The sequence below is a fragment of the Aegilops tauschii genome, chromosome 6 (assembly GCF_002575655.3).
Source record: "Aegilops tauschii subsp. strangulata cultivar AL8/78 chromosome 6, Aet v6.0, whole genome shotgun sequence".
NCBI classification, from domain to species: domain Eukaryota; kingdom Viridiplantae; phylum Streptophyta; class Magnoliopsida; order Poales; family Poaceae; genus Aegilops; species Aegilops tauschii.
In genome coordinates this window covers 72,965,859-72,990,710 of record NC_053040.3, presented here as the reverse complement: position 1 = coordinate 72,990,710, position 24,852 = coordinate 72,965,859, and positions in this window count along the sequence as shown.

Here is a 24,852-nt window from a genome sequence, read left to right as displayed (position 1 = left end):
ATGAGAAAGTCAGGTTGCTTCTTCCTTGTTCACTTTTCATGATCACCACGCAACATACTTTGTCTTTCCTCCTAAAACTATGTGAGGTTACTTTGTGTTTTGCTCCGGTTCTGATCAGTTTGAGCTTAAAATGATCGAAAGGAATTACTAAAAGGAACATGTGATGCCAACCAGGGTATCAGGCCATGCTAAAAGATGGTAGAAAACTTGAACTATGTAATCAGTAAATGGACCGTACATGCTACGGTAACTATAAGTCAAACATAATGACTAAAACAGGTACAAGAAATTATGGAAGCAGGACTACAGGTTCATCCAACAAGAATCCCCGCAAAAAAAAGAACTAGAAGGATCTACTTGTGTTGTTTAACCCACCCGATGGTACGAGCAAAATTAAGGCTGGGGAGATTGAAAACGGTTATGGACTTATGGGCAAACCTGATTTGATGCGATGGTGAGGATCGTCACATGATGAACATCCCGATTACATTAAGCCTGCCCCATTCGTAATGCTCCACCATACTTCTGCAGACTCCAGTATCACCCAGCGGGCCCCTGATATCATGCCCGCGCGATGCTCCACCCCCGTACAAGGTGGCGACCCTCAGTGAGTTCAGGAGAGAGGACATGGGCATTCCACTGTATTCAGCGGAGGAGGTGGACAAAGCGTCGAGCAGGTGGTGGGCATTCGGTGGCGGTAACAAGCATCGCCTGTCTGATCGTCTGTAACACGTCAAGGCGCTGACTGCCGCCATTAGCTGCTCGTCACCCGGGGCTGTCCGGCGTGCGGCGCGATGGACAAAGCGCTCTGTGTGATCCCAGCGGCATTCTGGCAGCCCCCGGGCCGGAAATCGCCATGGCGAGCGAGAAGCAGCTTGGGTCAGCACTCAGCAGCACCAGTTGCTGAACAGACCGTCCCATCGCGCACTGTGCCCGGTCTCCCTTCGCGGCGACGGGGTTCCTGAGCGGGCGCGAAGGAGCCGGCCATGGGCGCGCGGCGGAGGTGGAAGAGCGAGCGTCGAACAGGTGGTGGGCACGCCGTGGAGCTGGCCGCGCGCGGACGCGCCAACTGCTGCGCTGAGTGCCGTCGCGCCTTCGCGGCGTCCTCCTCTGTCGACCTCGGCGGCGGCGGCGGCGGAAATGGCGAGACACGGCGGCGCGGACGCGCGAAAGAAGTGTGCTGCATTTGCGTTCCTACGGAAACGGTATGGTGCATTTGTTACCATATAGTACACTCTAATTGTATTGTTGATCTGTAAACCTAATTTGAACACGGAAATCACTCAGCGTCTGTAGTCGTTAGGATAATTGCCTTCCAAGCAATAGACCCGGGTTCGACTCCCGGCAGACGCAGCTTTTTTTTTTTCTTTTTTTCTTTTTATATGACCTGTATCGTCTTTTCAAGCACGACTAATAATATTCTACTCTAATAGGCTCGCTTTTTTCCTTATGTCCGGCTTCATTTTCTTATTGCATCTCCAATGCGTGTTCACACCGTGTTGTCCGGATACTTTGTGCTCTGCAACACCGTCCATCAAACATTCCTATACTGATCTTTGTGTCTGAATTCTCGCAAATGTGAAGGAAGTTTGCCGCATCGGACTCACACAGCCGTCCCACACAAAAGCGAGGTTGAGCCCATGCATTTGGACACACACCATTCACCGCCATAAACAGAGGGAGAAGGATGATGCTTTGGCGGCGGGCGGTCACCCAGTTCTTCGCCCGGTAAAGCAAGCGACTCGGCGGGTGCCGGTTGTGCAGTCGGTCCGCAGCTAATAAGCACTTGTTTGTTATTTTTCAAATTTCCTTTTTTGTTGATTATTTGTTCATTTTCTATTTTACAGAATTATATTATCCTCTTCTCTGTTGTCACATGTTTATTTTTGTTTTTTGTTTTTTATCCATTTTCTCTTTTTATGTGGAAAAGTACATAAACAAAACGGATTTTGTTGTTCCTTAGATAGTTGAGAAGCAGTTGTGTCTCAATCATATGTCAGACGTCGATCAAATGCTTCAAGATTCGAGGCTTGGCAAGGGAATGTCGTGTTTCTTATTAATCTTGTGGGACAGCAGGGCATGACCCGTCTTTTATTGCTGGCAAGCCTCGAGAGTTATTTAGGACTGCAAGCTTGTTCTGCTGGTTGTTTTGGCACGTGGGTTGTTTCTCGTCTTTCTTGATCTTCTCCAGTGCAGCAAATTTTTAAATCGCCTTTTCTTTTTAATTGGCTGTTTTCTTTTTTCGGTCCATAGGTCGTTTTTCGCCTTTTTTGTCTTCCCTAGCGCGGTGCGTTTAAAAGTTTATTTTCTTTTGTTTTGTTTGATTTGCTTTCTTTTGCTCGTGGATTTTTTTTCTTATTTTTCTTGCTCTCCCCAGTGCAATATTCAGATTTTTTATTATATTTTTTCTTTTCAGTATTTTTTGTCGTTTTGTTTGTTTTTTATCCACGCAAACAAAGTTGCATCGACACATGTCTCACGCACAATTATAGTGGGATAGTCACATGGTGGGTGACATTTTTCTGAGGTTTTTCTTTTCTTCTCTCTTGCATTTTGGTTTTTCTTTTAAATTTTTCGCAGACTCACCTGGTCGCAATATTAAAAGTGCGCCATGATTCGAGGTAATTTGGTCAGTCAACTTTGTACACGATCCCTTTTTTTGTGGTTGCCTTTTATTGTGCAACTTTGCATGCACAAAAACGACTGCAACTAAGATAGAGTGGAGGGTAGTTGGGTCAGTTGTATGTCCATCACTATATGTACAACTACAAACGTTATAACTTGATTGCAACTGCACATGCACAAAGCAATTTCAACTAGGGTCGATGGGGAGTTGTTAATCTAGTTAAATGTCCACACCACTACACATGCAACTACAAAAACCACTAGACGTGTAACCGAAGCTTTGTAATCTAACCGTAGTTGCATGGGAACAAAATGACTGCAACTGGGGTTGGGTGGGTAGTTGTCGGGCCAGTTGCATGTCCACCACTAGACATGCAACTGCAAGCATTATAACCCAACTGCACGTGCACATAACAACTACAAGCTGGGGTCGGATGAGGAATTATGGGGGCAGTTATATGTCCACCACTAGACGTACAACTGCAAGCGTTGGAACCCAACTGCAACTTGGGTTGGGGGGGAGTGTGAGTCGGTTGCATGTCCACCCCTATGCATGCAACTGCATGCGTTGTAACAATTGCGCGAGCATAAAGCGACTACAACTAGTCGGAACGGGCCAGTTGCAACTGCTGTCGCTACTAGCATGTCCATCACTAGAGTTGCAACTGCACGCATTATAACCTGATTGCAACTGCACGAACCCAAACACAACTGCATCTGGGCGAGTACGGGGGAGGGTTGGCTAGTTATATGCCCACCACTAGCGTTATAATAGAGCATTGTAACCTAATTGCAACTGCATAGCCCCAAAACAATGCTGGAACTTAGCCGGCAAGAGGGTGAATTTATTTTTTGTTTTTTATTTTCCATTTTATTTTAAGCAGAACCCTAAGCCCTTTTTTTTAAGTTGGTGAACTCTTTTTTTCAAAATCATGATTTTTTTTAAATGAGATCACAATTGCAGATTTTTAAAATGAGGTTGCAAGGCATATTTTCGAGGGGGTCACGATTGCAAGTTCTCAAATGGGATTGCAACTGCATGCTTTAAAGTAGGGCGTAACTTTAAGTTTCCAAGTGAGATCATAATTGTAATATTCCAATGGGGTTGCAAGGTGCAAGTCAAATCCTTGAAAAGATCACACCGTGCAACGATACGTAGTCCTTTTGCGTGTTTCTTGTAACGATTTTACGTGCATGCACGGTGTGCAGGACGAGCTCCTATGGGTATCTGCATGGCTGCTCTGGGCGACGAAGAACAGCTCCTACCTCGACGACCTCATCTCCCTCGGCGCCAACGACGGCGTCGACGTGTTCAGCTGGGACAACAAGCTCGCGGGGGCGCGCGTGCTGCTGTCACGGGTAACGAAAACACGCCATTCAGTTCAACCCTCCAATGTCATACAGCTCCACTCAGCAAGCAACACATTTCACAGAGCGCTCTGCTGTACGGGGACAAGAGGCTGGAGCCGTTCACGCGTCAAGCGGAGGAGTTCATCTGACGGGTCCTGCCCAACAGGGGCAGACGGGGAAGCCATGGCCATGTGCTTCTGGATGGGTTTCTCACGATGGTTTGGCGATCGGGTTCTGGGTTTCAAGCGATGGGTTTCAGCGATGGATTTCTGTCGTTAGATCCATGGAAAGAGGTCGGCTCTGTATACCATATTAGATTGGAAGCCAGGGCCATACCTTCAAAATATGGGGCCGGTGTGAAATCAGCTCCATATGTAATAATATCAATTAAAATATTTGATATTTCTTTTTGAGTTGAAATATTTTGTATTAACTATTGTGTTACTACTGTTTTTTCAAAGAATTCACATTTTACCATCACAAAAAAAGTATTTACATCTTGACAAAAAAATAAGGATGTAATATCAAAAAGAACAAAAAATATACTAGTAGAAACTAATTAGAGGGGTGAAAGGTTGGAGGCTATGATGCGGCAGTGCGTGGGCCAAATGGCTCCACTAAGCAACATGCACTGAAAATGAGAAACACAAATACTGATTTCAGGTGAGTGATGGATCATCTAGTGCTTAAAAGTCCACTAGTACCTAATCCTTTGAGGTAATCTCTGATTTTGAGCCCCCTGAAATTGAGAGGCCCTGTGCAACTGCTCCGATTGCACATGCCACTAGTAGAAAACAGGGCTTTCGTTCGGGCATGGCAAGCCCATTAGTCCCGGTTCAGTCATGAACCGGGACCCATGGGGCATTCGTCCCGGTTCGTGAGCCCGGGGGGGGGGGGGGGGGGGGGGCCTCGTGGGCATTGGTCCCGGTTCGTATGGAACCATTTGTCCCGGTTCGAGGCACGAACCGGGACTAATGGGCCTCGCTCCTGGCCCACAACCATTGGTCCCGGTTCTTGGCTTGAACGGGGACAGAAGGCCCGGATTTAGTACCGCTTCTAGCCACGAACCGGGACAAATGAGCTGCCTATATATACCCCATCGCCGCAGCAGAGCACTCCACAGCGCTCTATGTTTTCTGGCCGTTGAGGGGAGGGCATTTGGGTGCTCTAGCTCACCTCCTATGCACATGAGGTGTTCGATGAAATGTCTGAGCCACACTAGTTAATCTTTCTCCTCTCGAAACTCGACCTCCGAGCTCCATTTTCCCCGAGATTTGTCTAGGTTTAGCGGTCTGTCACGTCCCGTCCCCGTCTTCACCGCCGTCGATCGCCCGTGCTGATCTTGTCGCCAGCACCACCGTGGTGAGCCTCTTGTTCTTATCTTCTATCTGAAAGAAAAAAAATTCTTACTTCAGATAGATACTTGTCTAATTTTGTTACTTTTATTATTCCTTCTTATTATATAATGTGATGGTTTTGATATCCACCCCCGTCGGCCTTCGTCCTGTCTATGATTCGGATGTGGTATATATTATCTTTTTATAACTATTTGGTTCATTTATTGTTTATGACAATTATGCCGACCAACGTGACATAGATTTTATTTATCTAGGAGGTGGTTGAACCGGAAATTTCAACCGACCCTATTGTCGAGAGGTTAAATTTAGTTGAAGAAGAAAACAATTACTTGAAGGAAAAAATAAAAAAATTGAGGAGGAGAAGATGATATTGGAGTTGCATGTTGCGGATGTCGTCGATGATCACAAGATCAAGATGGATGCAGTGCGGTTGAAAATTAGAAAGATTAGAAAATATGCCATTCATACCGAGGCTTGGTATCATTATGCAGTTGGATCAATTGTTACCTTGGTTGCGATTATGATCGCATTTGTTGTTGCATTAAAATGTTTTACATAATTTCAATGTATGGTTTAATTAGATGCTCTGGAGAGCTATATATATGCTGTTCAATGAGAACTATGTATGTACTTTGGTTTTAATGTGATGATGAATTTCTATTAATTTGGTCACTTGTCTATTCATGAGAGCTATATGTTGCCTTCAATTTCAGGGTCTTATAGCTCAAAATAATCAGTAAATGCATAAAAAATAACAAATGAAGTCAGAAAGGGTTGAAAATTGTTGATGTGGCTTTGAATGGTGCATTTTGAACACAGAAAAACTATGGAGTTCAAGTAAGTTCAAAAAATGAAATCCCTTTGTAACAAACGAGTTTCCGAATGAAACCCTGATACTTCGAAAGAGATTGTCCGTTTTGTACACGAAGTGCATCCAGTTTTTGCCGTAACCCTCTCTACTTTCTTGCACATGCTATGTGGGTGAAATTATGATACCATGCCAACTTTTAACCTTTTCAGAGTTGATTTGAAATGCTTTTAAATTTCAGGGTTTTATAGCTCAAAATAATCAGTAAATGCATGAAAATAACAAATGAAGTCAGAAAGGGTTGAAAATTGATGATGTGGCTTTGAATGGTGCATTTTCAACACAGAAAAACTATGGAGTTCAAGTAAGTTAAAAAAAATGAAATCTCTTTGTAACAGACGAGTTTCCGAATGAAACCCTGATACTTCGAAAGAGATTGTCCGTTTTGTACACGAAGTGCATCCAGTTTTTGCCGTAACCCTCTCTACTTTCTTGCACATGCTATGTGGGTGAAATGATGATACCATGCCAACTTTCAACCTTTTCAGAGTTCATTTCTAGTGCTTTTCAATTTTAGGGTCTTATAGCTCAAAATAAACAGTAAATGCATGGAAAATAACAAATATCATAAAAAATAAATAAGTAATTAGAAACCGAATAAAATAAACTTTAATAAAATATATAAGTAGAAACAAAATAAAATAAACTTTAATAACATAAATAAAATTTATGAAACTAAAATTATCAACGTATTTTCTGTTCAAAACATTATAAGCAACCTCTAGTATTACTGAAACTAAAATTATATAAAATTGATGCAACTAAAATTATCAAAGTTTTTTCTGTTCAAAATCATTAAAAGCAAAAAGAATTTTCATAAAGAACTTTTTTTGTTAGAAACTTTAATAGCAAAAAGAATTATCATAAAATAAAGTAAATAAGTAATTAGAAAAAAAAAATAAAATAAAATAAATAAGTATTTTGTTGAAAGTAGAAAAAAATAAAAAAAATAAAGCAAAAAAGAAAAGAAATAAACTGGGAAAAAAATAAAAAAACGCCACCTACTGGGCCATCACGGCCTGAATACGACTAGAAACCCACCCATGGGCCAGGATTCAGGCCCGTAGAAGGCCCAATAGGCCCACAGGCAGATACAGTGTGTTTAGGCCCGAAAGCCTGCATTTGAGAGGAGCTCGAGAGGGCAGCGGGAGTGGGGCTTATAAACCACTCTCGAGCTTCCTCAGCTAGCAAGGTGGGACTAAACTTTCGTGCCGCGATGCGGGCAGCACAAGGCCTTTAGTCCCGGTTGGTGCCACCAACCGGTACTAAAGGCATACATTGGTACCGGTTCGTGGCACCAACCGGTACCAATGCCCACCTTTTAGTCCCGGTTTGTGCCACCAACCGGGACCAAAGGCCTCTGCTTCCCGCCCTTTGGGCTGCTGAAAAGAGGCCTTTGGTCCCGGTTGGTGGCACCAACCGGGACTGAAGGTGGGCTTTGGTACCGGTTTGTGTCACGAACCGGGACTAAAGCTTTTCCTATATAAGCCAGCACTTAGCATTTCTTCAGATTTCATCGCCAGTTGCCGCCCGACGACGCCGACCTCCTCGACGCCGCCAGGCTGCCCCGTCGCCGTCGTCGTCGCCCGTGCCCACGCCGACGCCGTCCGCCGCCCTCGAGCCCACGCCGTCGCCGGCCGCACCCCTGCGCCACGCCCCGTCGCCGTCGCCGCCCCGCGCCGCCCCTGCCCCGACGCTGCCTCCTCGTCGCCGTCGCCGTGCACCCTGTGAGCGCCGCCCCGATCCCCTCCTCCTCCTCCCTGTAATGGCCGCCGCCGCGCCCCCTAGCTATTATATATGTGTAGTTTAGATTTGTAATTTAGTTGTATTAATTTGGATGTGTAGTTAGATGTGTAGTTAATTTAGTTGTTGTAATTTAGATGTGTAGTTTAGATTTTTTTGGTGATATTATTATTGAATATGCAAATGTTTGTATATTCATATATATGCAAAGAATATATCATTTTTTCATAGAATTTTTATGATTTTTTTCTGTTGTAATTTTGTTCATAGAATTTTTATGATTTTTTTTGTTCATAGAATTTTCTTTGTCAATTTATGTATATGTTCATATTGTGTAGGAATCTGAAAATTGTGTATGATCAAAGTCATTTATGTATGTTCATATTTAGAAGAAAAATAAGGAGAGAAAAAAGGAAAATAAGAAGAGGAAGAAGGAGAAGAAGAAGAAGAAGAATAAGAAGAAGAGGAGAGGAAGAAGAGGAGAAATAAATAAGAAGATGAAAAAGAAGAAAAAAATAGTAGAAGAAGAAGAAATAGAGGAGAAGAAGAAAAAATAGAATAATTTATTCTATTTTTTCTTCTTCTCCTCTATTCCTTCTTCTTCTCCCCTTTTTTCTTTTTTTTCTTCGATCTCCTCCTCTATTCCTTTCTTCTTCTCCTTTTTTTTTCTTCTTCTTCCTCTTCTTATTTTTTTATCGGGTATGTCGTTGTCGATATACGTACCCCCCTCCCCGATAACTTTTAGTAAGTACTACTTAGAAAGTGTTTAATAGAATTAGTTAGAAAAATGATAGAACTAGTTAAACTAGCTAGTTTATTTTTAGTAAGCACTACTTTATTCTATTTATAGTAAAGAAATTAATAGAACTAGTTTGTTTTTTTTAGTTAAAGCAATTATGCCCGCATCGACATCAACGATGCCTATCCCGCATCCTCGTCGTCGACTCGGCGGAGGAGGCCGGCTTGATCAGAGGGGCCATGTCCGGGACTGGGCTCCGCCGGGCTGATTTTGGGAGGTGCTACCTTTCGGGGGGCATAGGTTGGTGAGGAGCCAGCCCATCGTTGACCCGATCCTTGTTTGGTGGCGGTCGCGTGGGCCTGTGACGGTGCCGAGGCTTCCGGACACCGCGGAGTTGGTACGTCACCGTGTCAGCGAGGAGGACCAGCACGTCCGTCGCTACATGGTTGCGTTGGAGGACAGGTTCGACAATACCTGGCAGGTTCTTCAGGGATCTCACTGGAGCTATGATCCTGTGATGGTTCCTTCCCTTTGGGTGTCCACCGCCCGCGCCGATACCCGTCGGGCGCTACGGTTCTAGCTGTACCGGCGATATGTATGATAGTATTCGAGGTGTATTAGTGATAATATTCGACGATGTACGGACGCATGGAGATGATGTAGTTTTGCTTATAATTGAATGCATCCTAATTTGAATACTACTTTATTTTGCGATCTGATTTTGCTTATTGAATGCTCAAATTGGAAAACTACTCCTACTTTGAATGCTAAAATTGGAGAGCACTATGCAAGGCATATGCATATGATTAGTTGATAGCTTATAGGGTTTTGGTTTTCGCAGAAATCTAGGAGCCCCCGGCCCCTCCATCATCCCCGCCGTCGTCCCCGTCACCGACCCCCTCCGACATTGAGATGAGACCAGCCAAATCCTCTTTTAGAAAGATAATTAAACGATATTTCGGGTTGACTTTAAGTCTGTCGAGTCTCCACCATATATGAGAGGACGAAGAATCCCGACTGTTGTCGTGGGGGTAGCTTCTCCTTCGTTCCCGTGTGCTAGACAATTTGGTGTAATGCACTCGGGAATGAAAGGACTGTTAGAGTTATAATATAAGTCATGTACCCCTTTGTATTTATCCCGTTGTATAAGGGGTTTCCTGCATATGTTCCACACCATACCGACGGTCGCAAATGTCACAGAGGAATCAGTGAGGGAGAGTTCCACCATATATATATGAGAGGACGAAGAATCCCGACTGTTGTCGTGGGGGTCGCTTCTCCTTCGTTCCCGTGTGCTAGACATTTTGGTGTAATGCACTCGGGGACAAATGGAGGAGCGACCATCACCAACGGTCGAATGTATACACCACGTGAGCTGAGAGTTTTCAAGAAAAGACTCGACAAACCGATAGTCAACCCGCGATGAATAATAATGATCTAATTTAGTTTTTGTAGTACATATATTTAATTGTACAAGTTTAATCTTTGAATTATGAACGTAGGAAATGTCATCATCGGACGACGAAAGTCTCCCGGGGGAGTGCGGGTGGTGCCACGACGATCGAGGTTTGTGCGACAGGCCTCACCTGGACGATGATCGGCGCTTCAGCATTAAGCTCGAGGAGACCTTCGATGTTGAAACGGTACGCAACGGCCACAAGTGTTTTTTTCATAATTAAGCATGACTTCAACTATTTCAACGTGTAATTTTCATCTTTTACAATTTGAGTATAGCTTATCCCATGCCATGCAAGACGCTATGTCTTGGAGAAGATGGATTTTGAAGACCATGAAAATTTTGAAACGAAGAAAATTCACCTAAGGACCCATCATGATGTGGATTTTGAAGTAAATCTGTATAATGCTGAGAGCGTAACCCATTTTGGTTGCAAAAATTGGGAAGCATTTTGCAAGATGTATGGTTTTGATGAGGGTATGCTTGTCACCATGGATCTTGGTGATCCTGAAATCGAGCAAGACAATATGGACATTTGGGTCCTTGTTGATACGCCTCCAGTTCTACCGCTATGTGAGTTTCTCAAACATAATTATTAGCTAATTTATATTGTTTATTTCAAAATAGTTGACAGCTTATTTTCATTGACAGCTTATTTTGATTGTTCAAACAATGTGCGGAACATGGTAGACAAAACCCACTACACCGATGGTTCCGAATTAACTTATCAGAAGAAAAATCATCTGGTCGGATTTTGTACTGATATTGAGAATTACAATATCTACAATCAAACTCCTCAACATTATGGTCAATACGTGCCACTAGTGCACGTGTTGAACTACGGTAACTACCATGGAGATACCCTGATAAGATATTTTACTATTACGACATCCGTGCATTTTTTGCATACTTCTAAAACTAGTACATCATTGCTAACTATGAAGTTATTACTATGTTTTTCAACAGAGAATCCCAGAGGATTGTGTGCCTCATTTGATGTATCAGAATGACAGCCTTCGTGTTTTGAACATATATCCAGGTCATCCTACGAATCTCAACTGTCCATAACGGATTTCTCAAAGAAGTGGAGACATGCTAATCAATAAATGGAAAAAATGTATGGACAGTCGTAAGGAGGTTCTTGGAAGCAAAAGGAAGCGAAGCGCAAGAATTGGAGACAGGATGATCTCCATTCTCCATAATGGAGAGTCAGGGTCTATATTGTTTTATGCTATTTTACCTTAAAAAGGGTATTTAGGTCCTACCTAATACTGATGATCATGTGCTAAGAACAAAGTAGGGTTGGTTCGATGACTATCAGGATGGTGATCGTATGACTTGTTATTAATAATGAGTAGAAGTTGTATGATGATGATTAGTAGGACTTGTTATTATGATGATGCATGATGCGAGCATGAAGAGTTATTATATATCTGTGGATGAAATGAATATGGATTGGATTGAAGTGAAGGCAACATGCATGTGGTGCATGTCGAAAGTAGTACAATCCAAACTTGATCAAGTTAGGATTGGTATTACTTTCGACATGAACCACATGTTGCCTGACTTCAATCTAAGTCATGTTTAGGCATAGCAGTAGCAGTAGCAAGGAGATAAGAGAGGACACATCTCTCTATTAGCTACCTATACCAACCTAAATTAATCCCCAAAACCCCTAAACCACCTCCTTTAAAAAAACCAGCCGCTGAAATGCTGACGCGTGGAAGCTTATTGGTCCCGGTTGGTGCTACCAACCGGGACCAAAGGCCCTCCTGCCTGGGCTCGCCGAAGCGGCCACGTGGAGGCCCATCTGTCCCGGTTTGTATAAGAACCGGGACTAAAGGCCTAGGGCATTAGTAACGACCCTTTAGTCCCGGTTCCCCAACCGGGACAGATGGACCCTATGAACCGGGACAAATGGGTCTTTTTCTACTAGTGTGCCAAGATACGGGCCCGTTGGAAGCGTTCCTACCCGAAGTGCTTAATACATATGCGCGAGCTACAGGGCAGCTCATCAATCCGGCCAAGTGCAGTGCACTTTTTGGGCGGCTTGCCCAGTGGATACAGGACAAGGTCTGAGCTGTCCTTAATATTGAGGTAATCACTTTTGAAGACAAGTATTTGGGACTTCCAACGCCAGAAGGACGTATGACACGAGGCAAATTTCAGAATTTGCAATCACGCCTGCTTAAGAGGATTATTGCATGGGGTGATACCCTCTCGATTTGCTGGCAAGGAGATTATGATCAAAGCGGTCACACAGGCCATTCCCACTTATATTATGGGGGTATTTAAACAACCTATGTCTGTATGCGATGACCTGAACATAATGGTTCGGAATTTCTGGTGGGGAGCGTCTGAGGGCAAGAGGAAAACTCATTGGTTGGCCTGGCCAAAAAAATTGGTGCACAAAACTCAGGGCGGATTGGGCTTCAGGGACTTCAGGGTTTGTGGCGCTTGCTAATCAAGCCTAATAGTTTGTGTGCGCAGGTACTAAAGGCTCGCTACTATCCCGACGGCCGACTTGAGGACACGGTTTTCTCCGGAAATGCCTTCCCTACCTGGCAGGCTATCCAACATGGCCTTGAGCTCCTGAAGAAGGGCATCGTCTGGCGTGTTAGCGATGGGCAGCACATCTGCATCTGGCGTGATCGCTGGGTGCCCCGGGAGCCATCGTGCCATCCCATCACACATCGAGGCACCTGTCGGCTGAGGAGAGTAGCAGAACTTCTGGATGACGACGGGTCCTGGCGCATGGACCTGCTTTGACGCCACTTCCTCCAGCCGGACATTGACGTGATCACCAGCATCTGCACATCACCTCGCATCCCCGACGACATTATTGCATGGGTGCCAGAGAAAAACGGTATCTTCACTGTTCGGCCAGCCTACCGCTTCGCCATGGACGAGCGCGAGCGTCCATTGGCGGCCGCCACGAGCAAGGCACCGGACGGTCGTCGCGCCATCTGAAAGATCATATGGGGGTGCCCTGCTCCCCCCTAAGGTACGCGTGTTTGCATGGAAAGTGGTGACCAACTCGTTGGCTACTTGGGCCAACAAATTCTCTCGTCATCTTGAGCTTACTGACATATGTCCCCTGTGTGGTGTGGAACGAGAGGACGGGTTCCATGTGCTTTGCAGATGCCCACTTGCTACAGATCGGTGGTGCGCCATGGAGGTGGATTGGCCCATCCCGAAGCTTGAAGAAATATGTAATAGTGGGCCGGAGTGGCTGTTTACTCTCCTAGACCCCCTGGATGATACGGCGCGGATGGTGGTGCTCATGACCATGTGGCGATCCTGGTACGCCCGCAATGAGATAACACATGGGAAGGTGCCACCACCCACAGAAGTCTCTTGTCGCTTTCTTCATGGGTATATAAGCTTGCTGTTATGCATCCATCAATTCCCACATGGCAATATGGAGAAGGGGAAGATGGTGCTGCATGCGACCCGGCCGGCTACAACCCCGAGCGCCACCTCGCAACATGAGCTGCGATGGATTCCCCCAAGACCGGGCTGGACGAAGCTAAACACAGATGGGAGCTATGTCCCGTTGTCAGGTGCTGCTGGAGGTGGCATGGTTCTCAAAGATGAAGGAGGAGAGATCGTGTTTAGTGCATGCTGGGAAATATGCACATGCGATAACAGTCTTGAGGCGGAATTGCTTGAGTGCAGAGAGGGATTGGACCTAGCTGTGCATTGGATCGGACTAGCCTGCCCATTTTGGTGGAGCTGGATAGTATTGAAGCGGTACGTATGCTCACAGCACATGCGGCAGATCGATCGCAGCATCGTACTCTCGTGGAGGAGAACGGAGCCTAGCCACGTCGGCGGAGAGGGATATCTTGTTTAGTCATTGTAGACGTTCACAGAATAAAGTTAGCCATGAGCTGGCCGTGTATGACCGAAGCACCCCAAGCATCGCAGTGTGGCTGTACTCTGGGATGAACTTCTTTGTAAACCTATGTATGGCTGAGAAGCCTCCTTGAGTAATGAAAATTTTCTTTTTCCCCGCAAAAAAAAAGCATTCCTACCCTCTAGGTCAGTTGGTGGCGTGAAATGTTATTTGGTTCCTGTTAAGGGAGGGGAGGTGCTAGATGAACAGTGGTTGGTCGCGAGTCTCAACAACCGATGATTACTGAACTGAAGATCAGTGTAACTAGCATTCAATGAAGTCTTTTTGTGTGCAGTATTGAGTGAAGTACTATCATGTGTAGGAGTAGATGACCGCAGGGCCGAATCTACCTGCAAATTGCCCAGGATATACATCATTGCCCCCAGTTGCGAGGAGCAGCGAAGGAGCGGACGAGCTCGCCTGCTCCCGCTATGTCTACCAATAGAACTAGGACGCATCGACCCTGTATTGAATGCGATCGTAGAGGGCAGGGGCGGGTACGTAGCATGGAACAGTCGTATACGGTGACTTCGCCGTTTGGTACGATGATGATGCCGTGACGGAAAACCTACACTGTTCCGATGGTACAGGACGCGCGCGTGCGCCTGCCAGTAAGCCAGGCCGCGTCACCCGCGCAGAAGCGAAAGCGGGCGAAGCAGAAGGAGTAGGCGGCAGCCGACGGCCTCGACGTGCTGGATCCCCGGCCGGCGAAGGGCTGGGGTTTGAGCGCCGCCTCCGGGACAACCTCGGTTCGTCGACTCAGAGGCTAAGAGCTCGCCCTCCACACCGAGACGGACCGACTCCGCCTCCTCACCGACGCGCCCGAGGTCTTCCCCGACCTCATCCGGCTCCGCCTTACCTCGTCCCTCTCCAGCACCGTCGTCCTGCCGTCTCTCAGCAGCCGTCCGAGCGGCAAGGGATATGGAGCTCCATGGAATAACCTTAGCCGACAGACAAGGTACTTTCTCTTCTCCTCTCCTCGTCGCTCTCACATCATTTTCTTAGTGTCGATTGCAATCTGAAGCGTGGTAGCATTGTCAACATGGTTGCATATTCTCGTTTCTCTCTATTTAGGTTCAGTCCAGTTCAATTAGGTTCAGGTTCACCTTACCAGCATGCCAACACGGAGGTCTGACGGGAGATGGCATCTGAAGCATAGTAGTACTATACGCTACCGTACCGCTCTGTATCTACCTTGGCCATTTTCCAAAAATGTTTTGTAGCGGTCAACGTCATTGATGAGCAATTTTTTTGGTCTATAACATGGCAAGTTTGAAAGAACTTTCTACTGGTCACATAACAAATTCAGAACATTACGTTTCAGTTTTCATAGCACATGGCAAATTTTATGAAAAACTGTAATTGTCACATGGCAAACTTCTCTTCTGTAGCATGGCAAATTCCTAAATTCCTAGTTCCTAGTTTCTAGAGAACAAAATTTGCCAAGTTTCTAGAGAACAAAATTCCTTAAAAAAAGTGCGCCCATGGCAAAATCCTCAATTCTCATCTTTTTAAGAGAACAAAATCTTTTAAATTTGCCATTATGTGTACTGTTTTTAAGAGCATGTTGGCATGTATTTGTGTACGCACCGTGGCAAATTTTATACACAATTTTGATGCTTGGTTTTTTCTCAACATCATGGCAAGTGGTGTCATGGTAATTTTTACACACATTTGCCATTTTTACCGCGTTGTGATTTTTTTGGCTTTGACTAGTTATGACATTTTATTCGTCTCCAACTATGTACATGCGATGCCATTTACTTGTTTTTTAGCTATAATCTTGACAGTTTCTAAAAAAAGCTATAATCTTGACATGGATTTTTTCCTGGTTTTTGTTTTTTCCAAGGGCAGTTTAAGTTTTGTACTACATCCATATAATAGCCATGGAAAACTTTAATATGTCTTTTCCATGACACCTTAAGTAGTGTTCTACATCTATATAACGATGGCAAAATTTGCGATCATATTTGCCATGCCACCTTAAGTTTTGTAATACATATATAGACATGTCATGGCAAAATTGAAGATCATATTTGCCATGCCACCTTAAGTTTGTAATACATATATAGACATGTCGTGGCAAACTTTTTAAAGATGTTACTGCCATGGAATCTTAATTTGCATTATATTTATGTTCATTACATGGCAAATTTTTACTTGCCTTTTTGCTATAAACTAGCCATGGCAAACTTTCTGATGTTTTTGCCATGAGCAGTTTAAAATTAATACTACATTAAGTTCAAGGGAAAATTTTGTTTTTGCCACTCTAGATTTTGCCAATTTTCCTTATGCCATTCTAGATTTTGACATTTCACATTTGCCACTCTTAGCTTTTGACAATTATCACAATTGCCATTCCATGGCAAAAGCAAAATAATTTTATTTCATTTTTACCACTCTTAGATTTGGAAATGTATCACAATTGCCACTCTGAAAATTTTGCTTTTGCCACGGGAATGTCATTCGTGATAATTGTCAAAAACTAAGAGTGGCAAAAGTGAAATGTCAAAATATACAGTGGCATAAGGAAAATTGGCAAAATCTAGAATGGCAAAAACAATATTTTCCCGTTCAATAACTATACTTATGGCAAATTTATTGTATTTGACCATGTAAAAATTATTGTATTCACCATGGCGTTTTTACTTGTGGCTACATACCATCGGAAATTCTTTTTTTTAACTAAGCATGTCAAATTTATTGTACAAAATCTACAAATTTTGCCATGTCATTAATCTCCATCATTTTAGAATACATAGGGAAGTGAAATATGTCCTGACATGAAAAGAGCATAACATAAAAAATTGAATTGCCTTGGTCCGCTATCTAGTTTTTGCCAGCAAAGTCATACAAAAGAATTTTTTGCCATGGTGTAAAAATAGTAGGGTGTTTCAAGAATTGTCATGCATTATAGATAAACAAATCCATGAATTTCCATGCGAGCATTGCAAAAATTGCCATGTGAACATTACAAAAAATTATGAATGTGCGCTCTTGTAAGCAAATAGCGAAACATAATTCTAAAACTTTCCATGTGAGTATTAGAGAAGTCATTGTTAGAAACCAAAATGTTCTGAACTTGCCATTATAAGTACAATGGGCTCGTCGGTCATTTCGGTCACGCTAGAGGGTCCGGTCACACATTACAATTTTTGTATAATGTTTATGGCACCTTCTTCCTGTGTCTATAGCATGGCAGTTTTACTTTTAAGAGCATGTCAATTTTTATTATCTAGATCATCTGTAGTAGCTAGTTGCGTCAAGGTAGAACAGCCCTGGTGTTTGTGTCCCAATCTTGATCATCTCTGCCTGGACGCCTAAGGCAGCTTCATTGGTTTGATGTGCACCTGTGTGCATATCCTTCAATTTTATATGTTCACTTAGGGCATCTCGAACGCGGACTCTTAAACCATCCGCATACGTCGGTCCGGATGTGTGTTACTATTCAACGCGGGCATGTATGAGTCCGCTCAGCGAAACGAACACATTTTTTCCCACAAACTGGAGACAAAGTGGGTGGTTGCGGGTGTCTGAACCACTGCCACGTTCACTTCTGACTGCCCAGCCCACCCAAAACCCTATTCCCTTGCCCGCGTGCTTTTCCGCCCGGCATCAGCTACCCACATTCGTGCCGTTGTGAGCAGTCGCTCCGCATTGACGTCGCCGCAAAACGGACACGAGCTCTCACTGGCGTCGGCATTGAAGCGCGCGCCGGCCGAGAGAGCGCCGCTCACTGCACTCCCGGCTAAACACGCCTCCTCGCATGCATTCACTAAAGCCACACGTGTGATGAGCAACCTACTTCAGCCACACGTCTGTTCACGAGCCTACCGACATTTTTAGATAATAACGAGAATAAACGAGACACGAGAGCACACGGATTTTTACGTGAAAACCCTTGCGGGAGAAAACCACGGACGCACGAAGGCGCAATCACTATGAGGAGGAGTATTACAAGCACGAGGCGATAGACCGTCTGAGGTGCGACTACATGGAGTATAGATGAGGGGCAACACATAGGAGTCCTTGTAGGACAAGTAAACGAGTTGTACTCGTACGCGTCGGTCGCAGAGGCCCACACCGCATGTACTACGTCTAGTCCAACACAGTATAATTTGGATCACAATTTAACAATCTCCACCTTGATCCAAATTCCCTCCAGTAGTCCAAGAAAGTGAATAACTCCATCCAAATCAGCATAAACACCTTGTGCGTCAAAGTCCACAGGACTAGTGAGAAATACCAACTAAGCTTGAGCAAAGCTCAAACTTATTGGTCGGAACTGGCTTTGTCATCATGTCAGTAGGGTTATCATGAGTACTTATCTTGCATATCTTCAAATTGCCTTCAGCAACAACATCTCGAATATAATGAAATCTGACATCAATGTGCTTTGTCCTCTCATGATACATTGGATTCTTTGTAAGATATATGGCACTTTGACTGTCAGAAAATATGGTAGGGCAAGATGAATCTCCACAAAGCTCAGCATACAAACCTCTCAACCAGATAGCTTCTTTGCATGCCTCAGAAATAGCCATATACTCGGCATCAGTGGTGGAACATGCCACAATAGACTGCAAAGTTGCTCTCCAACTCACAGCACAACCACCAGGTGAAAACATAACCTGTGAGCGATCTTCTCTTGTCCAAATCACCAGCAAAATCAGAATCAACAAAACCAACAAGTCCATCTCTAGATTTCCCAAACTGTAAATAAGCATTAGAAGTACCACGCAGGTATCTGAAAATCCACTGAACTGCTTTCCAATGCTCTTTTCCAGGATTAGCCATGTATCTACTGACAACACTTAATGCATCTGATAAATCCGGACGAGAACAAACCATGGCATACATAAGTGAATCAACTGCACCCGAATAGGGAACTCTAGACATGCACTCAATATCTGCATCTGACTTAGGACATAAAGCTGATGATAATTTGAAGTGTGCAGCTAATGGAGTACTTACTGGCTTGGCATTATGCATATTAAAACGACGAAGAACTTTATCAATATATCCCTTCTGACTTAGATATACTTTTCCAGACGGTCTATCTCTGGATATTTCCATGCCAAGTATTTTCTTTGCTGCACCCAAATCCTTCATCTCAAATTCATTACTCAATTGCTTCTTTAGTTCATCAATATCTGACATACTCTTTGCAGCAATTAGCATATCATCAACATAAAGGAGCAAATAAATAGTTGAACCTTTGACAGTTTTCAAATAAACACAACTATCATAATTAGACCATTTGAAACCTTGAGAGAGCATAAAGGTGTCAAATCTCTTGTACCACTGTCTCGGGGATTGCTTCAATCCATAAAGAGATTTCTTTAACTTGCAGACAAGCTTTTCTTTTCCAGGAAAAACAAAACCTTCAGGTTGTTCCATATAAATATCCTCTTCTAATTCTTCATGTAAAAATGCAGTTTTAACATCCAATTGTTCAAGCTCAAGATCATGCATGGCAACAATACTGAGTAAAGTGCGAATAGAGCTATGCTTCACAACAGGAGAAAAGACTTCGTTATAGTCAATACCTGGAATCTGGCTATAACCTTTAGCAACCAACCTTGCTTTATATCTTGTCTCATCATTAGGAGAAACACCTTCTTTCCTCTTGAAAACCCACTTGCAACGACTAGGTTTCTTCTCTCTAGGTAATCTTACCAAATCCCAAGTGCCATTCTTTTCAAGTGATTCCATCTCATCATGCATAGCGGTCATCCACTTTTTACTATCACCAGAAATAATAGCCTCGGAATATGAAGAAGGCTCGGCATTACCTTCAATTTCTTCTGCAACAGATAAAGCAAAAGAAACAATATTGCACTCTTCAATTAACCTGACAGGTTTATTAATACCCCATCTAACTCTGTCACGTGCGAGATTCCAATTGGGCGGAACAATAGGCTGATTTGGAGTGGGAGTGACATTATCATCATTAACGACGGGTTCATCATGTGCATCAACAATTTCATTACCAGATGTATCACCTGAATCAATAACATGCTCCACCTGAACATTAGGCTCCTGAACAATAGGCTGTTGTTCACTCTCAACAGGAACATTAGTAGATGAAACATCATGTAACATAGCAGATTCATTAAAGATAACATTTCTGCTAATAACAACCTTCTGGTTTCAGGATTCCACAATTTAAAACCTTTAACACCAGACTTATAACCAAGAAAGATGCACTTAACAGCCCTAGGCTCCAACTTTTCATTATCAACATGAGCATAAGCAGTGCAACAAAAAACTCTCAACTGTGAATAATCAGCAGGTGAACCAGACCATACCTCAATTGGAATTTTCTTATTAAGAGCAATAGATGGTGAACGGTTAATAAGATAACAAGCAGTGGAAGCGGCCTCAGCCCAAAAACACCTATGCAAACCTGCATTGGACAACATGCAACGGGCTCTGGAAATAATGGTCCTGTTCATACGCTCAGCAACACCGTTTTGTTGAGGAGTATAAGGAACGGTGTAATGTCTGACAATGCCTTCAGACTTGCAATAATTCTTAAATTGCTTAGAACAGAATTCCATACCATTATCAGTGCGAAGTATTTTTACCTTCTTTTCAGTTTGTCTCTCAATCATAATCTTCCACTCCTTAAAAGCTGAGAATGCTTCATATTTATGCTTCAAGAAATAAGGCCAAACTTTTCTCGAATAATCATCAATAATAGTCAGCATGTAACTAGCACCACCTAGTGATTTTCTGCGAGATGGTCCCCATAAATCAGAATTGACATAATCAAGAATACCTTCGGTTGTATGAGTCGAAGTGTTGAACTTCACCCTCTTGTGCTTGCCGAAGATACAATGTTCACAAAATTTCAATTTACCAGGTTCATATCCATCAAGAAGACCTCTCTTATTTAACTCTGCCAAACCAAGTTCACTCATATGTCCAAGACGCATATGCCAAAGGTTAGCAGCATCACAATCAGAATTCTTTGAAATAATTGGAGTAGCGTTACCTGAAACGGTAGAACCTCGAAGGTAATAAAGACCATTGGTCGAACTTAAGTCACCTTTCATCACAACAAGGGAGCCTTTGGTGACCTTCAAAACACTATCTCCACCTGAATACTTGTACCCCTTTGCATCAAGGGCACTAACAGAGATAAGATTTCTCTTCATCTTCAGAATATACCGAACATCTGCCAAAGTTCTGATTGTGCCATCGAACATCTTGATTCGAACGGAACCTATACCTTCAATCTTGCATGGTGAATTATCAAAACCCAAAACGGAACCAGCAGAAGTAGTGGAATCAAAAGTATTAAACCAATCTCTATGTGGACACATATGAAAAGTGCATGCGGTGTTAAGTACCCACTCATCATTGGTCTCAGCACATCCAGCAATAACGACAAGAGCATCATCGAAACTATCATCACGAGCAACATTAGCAGAATTTTCACCTTGTTTGTTACCTTTTCTCTTTTCCTTGTTCTACAACTTGAAACACTCAGAGATGTCATGCCCGTCTCTCTTGCAATATCTGCAATACTTCTTGTCTCTGGATTGCGACCGGCCCCTGTAGCCGTTCTTACTTTTGCCTCTATTTCCATTATTGGAGTTCTTCTCCTTTGTCCTACCAAGACCCTCGGCTTGGGATGAACTCGAACCATCATGAGGCATCATTAGTTTCATCTTCTCCTTAGAGTTCAAAGCTTCATAAACTTCATTAAGCGTGAGAGTATCAGGACTGTATAATATGGTGTCTCTAAAATTGGTATAAGAACTTGGCAGTGAACAAAGTAACATTAAAGCAGTATCTTCCTCTTCATACTTAACCTCCATTGCAGCTAGATCAGATATGATCTCTTTAAATTCTGAAATATGATTCAAAACATTACCTCCCTCGGGTAACCTGTGCAGGAATAATTTTTGCTTCAGATGCATCTTGCTGGTGAGATCTTTAGTCATGCAAATCCCTTCCAGCTTTAACCATAGAGCGGCGGCAGTTTACTCGCTCAAAACTTCCTGCAAAATATTATTATGCAAATGGAGTTGAATCTGTGACAAAGCCTTACAATCAATTCTTTTCTCCTCATCAGTCCAATCCTGAATTCTATTCTTCCCAAAACTATCCAGTGCTTCATCATAGTCGGACTATGCCAATAACACCCACATCTTAACTTGCCATAGGATAAACCTTGTGTCACGGTCCAGCAGCGGTCGTACTTCATGGATGCCATGAGTAGATAAATCTATGCACAAAGTAGTACAAGTCGAAAAAAATTCTTGACAGAATTTAAATTACGCGGAGCAAAGAACTAGGAACAGTAGCACCTGGTAGCTGGGGTAATCGAAGACCAAAAGCTTGATCTGTAGCTTGACGTGATGAATAGTACTAGTAGTCAAATCACGTAGTGGATCAGATGTGAATTAAACTAATGCTTTGCTTCTGGCCGGCGAGCAGTAGTACTACTAGCTTTTGCTTGGGTTGATGACGTGGAGCGCATGAAGTCGATCGAATCTGCAGCAGCGTCAACTCGCCGGATGACTCGGTACTTGTAGCCTGTACATAGATCAGCAGCCTCGGGTGCTAGCGACGACCGGCCAAATCGACTTCGTGTCAATCTTGGTTACGAGCGGTCTAGGCTTCGTGGAGCGGCGGTAGCAGTAGATATCAATCCGTATTCGGATTCGTCGGATCGCCTGGTCGCGTCAAATCTCGTACGTACAAATGGAACCCTAACTCTCGCCTCAAATCTCGTATCTGAACCTTAGTTCTGTATACCACATGTTAGATAATAACGAAAATAAACGAGACACGAGAGCACACGGATTTTTACGTGGAAACTCTTGCGGGAGAAAACCACGGACGCACGAAGGCGCAATCACTATGAGAGGGAGTATTACAAGCACGAGACGACAGACCGTCTGAGGTGCGACTACATGGAGTATATATGAGGGGCAACACATAGGAGTCCTCGTAGGACAAGTAAACGAGTTATACTCGTACGCGTCGGTACCAACGCAAAGGCCCACACCGTATGTACTACGTCTAGTCCAACACGGTATAATTTGGATCACAATTTAACAAACATTAAACAGAATGCCGGTTAGCTCCTCGCGTCCACTGGCTCTTTAAACGAGCCCAGACACCGGGCAAGAACCGCACCAAACCTCCGCTCCCCATCTTCTCCTTGCACCATATACTCCACAATGTCCATGGCATCCAGCGAGCAGGAAGAGGGGTTGTCCGGCATAAAAGCCGGCTGGGTGGCCCACCGGATACGAGCTAGGCAACTCGCAGCTCGGCCTCCCTCACCGCTCGAGGCCATCAGTACCACAGGCGAAACTGCACGCTTGCGCGCGGGGAGCAATTGGCTGCTCCAATCCGACGCGTGGCTCAACAAGTCGCGGCTCCAATCTAGCTTGCGGAGGAGCACATCGGCACAGGCAAAGATGTTGTCGTGGACAAGGCAGTGTCGTTCCGCTCCTCCCGCGCCATCTGCTGTCAACGTGCGTGGAACCGTGCCCTGCCAGCGGAGGAAGAAGTCAGCATCGTGGAGATCAACGAGGTGACCAGCACGTATGCGGCCGCCGCCGACGGCGAGGAAAAGTAGATCATGGGAGGCCACCACCGCTTGGGCCCCACGAAGGCCATCGCTAGCTCGTTGCCGACGTGCACAACGGGGGTCTTGCCCTCTACGTAGGCCACCGTCATAACCCGCCCCCAAAACCAACCCGGATCAGTGCTTCATGGAAGCAAATGCTATTCATCCCCTCTCACTGAAGCATATCCCTCCAGGGCATCCGGCAGTCCGACGAGCAGGCTGCCGGGCATGGGGAAGACATGTCAGCGGAGGGGCTACGGAGTGCTGCAGAGGGGGTGGGGCTTCATATTTCGAGGCTCATGGCCTGCCGGGGATGGGAAACGGGCGTCGACGGTCATTTTAGTCTAGGTTTAGAGTACGGCTTAGTAGAAAAATGTCTAAATGTAAAGAATTTGCTCCGGTTTAGATGAAAGAAAAAAAATTCAATTTGTTTGAGTTTGAATGAAACTTGTTCATTTTCATTGAATTTAGTTTGAAATGTAACCGGACCTATGTGGCTATCTTTGGATGGCCGGCTCCCACATTCATATCCATGGACTGGTCCCTGTCCGCGGACGGATGTCGGAGCAAATTTACGGGTCTGCGCTGCGTTGGAGATGCACTTACTACCGCTTCATGCAAAAGTTGATGTAGCTAATCTCGTGATCTATAGTTGGTGTGCCCAAGTAGAGGTGTGCCAAGTTGCATGTGTTGTATAGGGCGGGGACCCGATGTTGTTTCCTGTTTCCTTGTAGCTGTTAATTTGCATTTACATGGCCTGTTTCCCGGTGTTCGCATTTATTCCTGAATTTATTTTAGGATTTCCGGCGATGCGCATTCAGTGGGAGGAGTCGTTCCCGTCGATGACGAGGTGCCTACGGTGATTTCGTAAATTTCAAGATGATATGTCAGCTCAGTCTTTCGGAGGTGCTCATAGGGGTAGGGTGTGCGTGTGTGCGTTCATAAGGGTGAGTGTATGCGCGTGTATATGAGCGCTTGCGTTTGTACTATTTTCAAAAAAAAGATGCCGCCTTCGCATGGCCTATCCGCTACCTGCCGTGTGGAATATCAGGGTTTTTTTAGTATTCTGTGGAGTATCAGGTGTGAACCGATCCGGAAGTACATGTCGAGCCCAGGTGGTGCTCCTACTGATATGGTGGTATTTACAGCTCAGAGAACTGATGGCTCGGGGCCAATAGATGGAGGTGCGGATGCCGGCTCGATAGTTAAGGAACCAGAAT